The sequence below is a fragment of the Arachis ipaensis genome, chromosome B02, assembly GCF_000816755.2.
Source record: "Arachis ipaensis cultivar K30076 chromosome B02, Araip1.1, whole genome shotgun sequence".
NCBI lineage: Eukaryota > Viridiplantae > Streptophyta > Magnoliopsida > Fabales > Fabaceae > Arachis > Arachis ipaensis.
The window spans coordinates 100,267,990-100,275,302 of record NC_029786.2 but is presented as its reverse complement, the minus strand read 5'-3'; positions in this window follow the sequence as shown (position 1 = coordinate 100,275,302).

The following is a 7,313-nucleotide window of genomic DNA, read 5'->3' as shown; positions in this document are numbered from 1 at the left end:
CAAATTAAAACAAGTTAAACAATATATAAATATATAAAAATTATATATATATTATTTTTAGCCAAAAAAAAGTTAGTAGTTTACAAATAAATAAATGAATAAATTACCATTTGTATCCATGAAAGATACAAACGCTGACAAATATATCGATATAAGAATAAAATGACAATTATATCTACGGAAGATAGTTTCTATGTGCCAAGAATACCCTAACGGACTAATTGTGTAACCAACGTCTGGGTACTATTGGCATACGGAAGCCATCTTTCGTAATTATAATTGTCGTTTTATTTTTATATAGATACATTTATCAGCATCTGTATTTTTTATGGGTACAAATGGTAATTTATTCTAAATAAATAAATAAAAATCCCATCCAACCGCAAATTCTAATGACATTGTGTTTAATTGTTATCATTGCAGAAGCAATTAGAAGTGGCACAACGGCACGGCCTGATCAAATAGTGATTTGCACGTTTCAAGCAAAATGTGATGAACAAACATGCACTAATGACTGTGTTAGTAAGAATTTCCAACGTGGCCAGTGTGATAACTCTTCAGCCAAGCCTCAGTGTTGCTGCATTAATTCCCGTCTCAATTAAGTCAAAGGTTAATAATATGTTAACAACATTATGGCTGCTTTTATTTTCTTAATATTGTGTTTGTTCAAATATATATATATTTCGAACAAACGTCATTAATGTTATATCCATGCTACATATAATAAGCAAGTAGTGGAATGAAATAAACTTTGTTCAAGTTTTAATAATTTATTGATATAGTATTATTCAACCATATAGTGCCAATTATGTGGAGAATTGGTCACGTATATTATATATCCAGAATTGCTTTTTCTATTATGACTTCCAATTTTAGAATCATTCCGGTGGTCGGGTATCTCTCCATCATACAGGTTCCTTTGAGTTTAGGGTCATGTTTTGTATAACCTATGACAAAATAGACTCATTATTAAATATAAATTAAATATACCTATGGATTGTTTAAAAAAAAATTGGACACAGTTAATAAATTTCTTACATGTATCTTTTTACAAAATGAATTCAAATAAATTATATATCTGAGTAATAAATCAATCTTAGTAAATAATGTTTGTCTTAATAAAAATAAAATTAATATAGGGCAAAATGAAACAAATTATGGAGTCAAGTATATAACAATACAAAAAAATGTTGGTTATTATGGTAGTTTTTTGAGGTATTTATGGCAGTTTTAATTGTCATTATTTTCGAAAACGGAGTTTTTAGAAGCATTATTCTAATTATTACGATGATTTTAAAAAAATCGTCACAATTTTTAGAATTAAAATAGAAATTTTTAATAAGTTAAAATGTCGGTTTCAATTGTCATTATATAAATAATTTAATATTTATATCAATCAAATTAAATAAATATTTAATTATAATATTTTAAAAATTATTAATCAAAATATATAAAATGTAGTCAAACAAAATATTAAATAATTTATTATTTATCTTAATCAAATCAAATAAATGATTAGTTAATTAACATATTTAAATATATCAAATAAATAATTTAAAAAACACCTTTTTTTTTTAATAAAGATATGGAGACTTGAACCCGCAACCTCTTATGTTAATATGGCGAGATTATGTCATTTGACCTATAAGTCATTAGCTAAAAAATACCTTCAAAACATATCAAATCAGCTATACTATTAATGGAAGAAATTTAATTTTAATAATATATAATGCATTAAAAGGAGAAATCCGTATATCTCATCCAATAAAATTTATTTATTTTTTTTCAAATATGAGAACTATTTAACTTCAATTTACTTACTAAAAAAAAGTCACCAAAACAATTACTAATAAATAAATAAATAAATTTGTTGAAAATTTAAGGGTAAATGTTTGAATTACTTGTTGGCTCTTATGAAAATCTTGACCCTTTCGATTTTTTTTTTTTTTTTATAAATTTAGTAAAAAAACTTTAATATAAGAAAAAACAAATTGCAACTTGTTGAAATTCTTTTATTGAAAAAATAGTGGAATCAATATTTTAGAGGAAAAAAATCGTGAAAAATTACAACGTAGTATTTAATGCCAAAAGACTTTTTTAAAAGAAAGATTTTTATTTTTTTATCGATTACTCTTTCACTTCGTAAACATTAAATTAAAGGGACGACCAATAATGTGAAGACCATATCAAGGCCAGTTTTTTTAATCATTATTATAATTGTAATTATTACAAGTGTAATAATCCGTGTCATGTACGTGATAAAACTAAAATTATAATTTTAAATTATTCTATTAAAATTAATTTGAATTGTAATAATTTAATTAATAAATAAATAATATGATGTGCATTGTTCGTATTTTTTTAAATATAATATTAAATGTATTAATTCGAATGTAGCTATTAAGTGTATAAAAATTATGTTTGAATTATGAATTCTCTAAATGAAATTATCCCGTTTAAAATATTTAAATTATGATTTCAATCATAAATTACAATTATGATTTAAAAAATTTTTTGATATAATATTACATTTTTTTTTCATTTTTACTATTAATATGTTGATATTACAAGTCTAAATTACAGTATTTTACTTAATCTTGACTGAAAAAAAAATAGTTACGTATTTCTATCATTTAATTTATTTAATACACAATGTGCTAACACTAACGATATTTTAAAAAAATATATATATTGATAAAAATAGATATAATATAATTACAAATATAACATAAATAAATAAAATATATAAATAAATGCGAAACTAATATGTTTACCAATGTCTTTGTTAAATTTTATAAATTAGAAAATAAATTATGTATTCAGTTGCTTGGTGATCACATAGATGATCAAGTAATTGGATTGTAAATTGATCTCATAGTGTACATCTTATTTTTTTTCATTTTTGAATGAAAGCGAGAATTAAGGGAGTAAGTAGTAATATATAAAGAAAAAAAAATTTGCACCACAACACATCATTATAACCTAAATAAATATTCATATTAAAATTTTACATACTGTAAATCATGAAGATCAATTACAATGTACTGGTCACTTCTCTCTATTTTTGACCATGATATGAGTTTTTCTTTTCTAATCAAGAATCTAATAACATCTAATTGAACAAAAAAATTGAATTAAAAGTACCAAATTAAGGACAAATGAGTGAATAATATAAGAAATTATAACTTCGAACGTGTATAAAATAAAAAGAATTTAGTGATTTATTTTATATTAAATGATAAAACTAACAATAATATATTAATAAAAGGATATACCTTTAAAAAAAGTCACAATACAATTTCAAATATTTTCATAAATAAACTGTTAAAATTTTTGTTATCGATAAAATGATGCTATTATACAATTTTTTGGCAAAACTTAAAATCAAAAGGAAAATAATTTTATGTGGGTTAATATAAATTAATTACGTACCAAATAAGTAGAATCATTCATTTGTTTGTTTCAATATATCAGCATGAGCAAGCAAATTAAAATGATTATCCAGAATTTTACGATCATCGACCAAATGTACTATACCTGACTCCATCTTAAAAGATATTTTGCACGTATGTACAGTTAGAAGATATATTCCGCTTGATTTCTCGATCTCAAAATTTGAGAAACCATAGACTTTTCTTTCTACCAATTCATTCTCAAATATTTTTGTCAAATAATTCTTGATTGAACAATGAATTTTATCGTATTGCAAAACAAATTAAATATAAAAGCTATTAGCATTTACAAAGCTATTAAAAAGAATTGTCTTTGACTTGATTGAACAATGAATTTTATTGTATTGTAAAATAAATTAAATATAAAAGTTATTAGCATTTACAAAGCTATTAAAAAAAATTGTCTTTGACTTGTGAAATTGTGTACTTATAAAATTAACTTAAAATATGAACTACAAATATTTATAAGAATTTAATTTTGATACACTGACAGTGTAAAGTAGTTTTACACGTGTATCCAATTACGTAATGACACATCAATAAAAATAAATACATTTTACATGACCGCGTGAATGGTCATCCAAAAGAACGGATGTGATTGCACGACTATGTAAAACGCTTTACACTGTCAGTGCATCAAAATTAAACTCTATTTATAAATTGAACTTAGCATTACTTGAAAAAATTTAGTAAATGAATCAATTAATCTTATCATCTATTAGAACTATTTCTATGTAAACCGTCTTACTCTTATCAAACTTGAATGGAACTTTTTATAACCTTATAATTCTTGTCTTTATTTTTTATACTTTCTCTTCGTATAATCTATTATAGGTGATACTATTAATAGAATTGTAATCAATAGTCATTAGGTATGAAAAAAAAATAGAATAAAGACTATGTGAAAATTATAACTTTTTTAAATAATAAACATGAAAGAAAATTTTATATATATATATTAATTGTACATATAAAAATTTAAGTCACATATGCTAATTATTTTTTTGTTATGATTATTTTTTTATATATATATGATTATTTTTTATTCTACAATCGAGTAATAATTTTTTTTATATCCATGTATATTCCCCAATCCCTTTTCATATGTATGATTAACAATTTTTTTTAAATGGTAATATTTTAATTTTTTTCTTTCACATATTTTTATATATTAGCAAGAAAGCAAAATCACGTATTGTGACTCTTTTTCTTTTTTCACGCCTTAATCTTAATTAATCAATCTTGTGTCCAAAACAGATGTTAGTTAATCTTAATTAAACTTTTAATCATTCTAATTTATTGATGAATTACATTTCTCTTAATAATTGCATTACTAATCTGAAATACGTACAAAAAAAAGGTGATACATATATCAAAAAAGAAAAAAACTTAAAAAAAAATCATATTAAAAAGTTTAAAAATAACATATCCATAAAGAATAGTCATAATATATAAATTGAGACAACAATTTAAATTTCTCTAAAACTAATTTAATCAACTACCAATATTAGAACTAAATTATTTAAATAATATTTAATCTATTTTAATCCTTAGATACGTATAGATCAGAGTCATTCTCGTAACAACCAACCGAAATAATATCATAAGATTAAATACTTAGAATCAGTACAAATTCAGACTATCTTCTTATTAAAATTGTCAAATTAAATTGACTTTTATTCTCTTCAATGGCATTGCATTAATGCACCAAAAGACCGGTAGTTTTTGAAAAAAATACAATATGTTATAAAATTATTTTTAATACAAAAAGCTTAAGAGAAAAAAATTTAAATATAGTGCCAATCTTTGAATTGCATCTTCAAGGTTGGCACGAATTTTTCAAAATTGAACCTAAATTGAGGAAATTCGATCTCATTATATGCTCCACTTCGAATATTTTTGGACAAACATAGAGGGGATGTGACTTGAACTTGACCTACAAAGCTCTTTAGAAACAATTGCCCAATCAAAAAAGAATAACACATTAAAAAAATGCTTTAATTCTTAGATTTAGACTCACTAACCACAAAGAAACACTATATATAGCCTTTAGTAGTACAAAAATAATTATAGAAATTAATTATTGCAATATCAATTTACCACTATGAACGTTAGTATCATATTTATAGCAATTAGAATTATAAATTTATGTTTAACTTTTTATATAATTATAATTAAGATATTTTTTAAATCAGTATAATTATGCATTATTCATTAAATGCTAATTGTAATATAATTCTAATAAAGATATTTTTTAAAATAAATTTAGAAGAGAGAATAGTGCCTTTATTTTGAAAAGAAAATAAATTCATGAAAAATTGACACCTTACTTTCATTAGTTGGGGAAAAATTCAATTTTAGTATATTAAGTAGATTATTTTATATAATTATAATAAAGATATTTTTCTAAATTGGTATAATCATGCATTATTTATTAAATGCTAATTGAATTCTCTCTTATTATAATTATTATAATTATAATATTACATTAGATTAAATTAAATTAGTTTCACATACAAGACACTATAAATAATCTAAGTATTGTGGTTGATTATTCAAAGACACACGTTGAAGAAAGCAAGAGAATATACATAACGTGATTATTATAGAATGGCTATCAACACATTTTCAAAGTTTTTCTTCTGCATTCTTTTCGTGAATATGCTTTTGATGACTTCAGGTAACTATAAAATTGTTTCATAGCTTAATCAAGTTACTCTTTGAACAAAAGATAGTTACAAAAATTATCTTTTATTAATTTTATTTGGTGCCTACTCTTATAAAAGTATGCCTATATAAAAATAGTATTATGAATTATTAAATAATCTAACAATTCATGATATCATTTTCACATGAAAATATCTTGGATTCGTGTAAACAACCACCATTTTTTTAATCATTTTAATTAAAGTAACTAAAATTACATTCCCAAAATTAGTTTTTCTCCTCTAATAAATAAATAAATAGAAATCCCATCGAACCGCAGCTCTAAATTCCACACACAAATTCTAATGACATTATGTTTAATTGTTATCACTGCAGAAGCAATTAGAAGTGGCACAACGGCAGGGCCTGATCAAATATCGATTTGCATGTTTCGACTAAAATGTGATAAACAAAGGTGCAATAATGACTGTGTTCGTAAGAATTTCCAACGTGGCGTGTGTGATGACACAGAAATCGCTCAGTGTTGCTGCATTAAAGGATTTTAAATATGTTAATAACATTATGGCTGCTTTTATTTTCTTAATATTGTGTTTGTTCAAATAAGCAAGTAGTGGAATGAAATAAATTAAACTTTGTTCAAGTTTTAATTTTAAATAGAATGTACATAAATATTATCTTAGAGTGATGCTATAATAATAATATTTGTTCAGAATTTTCGGATCAGAATTTTTTCTTTTACAAAAAGAGTATGAGAGTCATATTCACGTATACATATCTTCATCCTTCGTTAATTTATCACTTTAAAATGAGAAGGAAAAAATTAATATAAAAATAAAGGAAGAAGATCCTAAACGAGGACTATAGACTATAGAGCTTTTCAGCTCATCCTTAAATGCTCTTTGTTAAGTATGGAGTGCTACACACTTTGTTAATTTGTTAAATTTGAACTCTTTATTTATTATATTTTATTTGAATGGTCTGAATTTAAAAAAATAACCTGTTAATCAGGTTAACTATTTTTTTTTATAAATTTTAAATTTTTTTATAAGTTTCAGATATTGGGCTAAAATCCAAAATAAAAAAATAGTATATAAATATTAAAAGCAACATATTTATACAACAAAAAAGTTACTGGACTTTAGAATTATTTAGGTGAGTATAAAAAGAGTATGCCATTTGAATTATAGCTAGAAA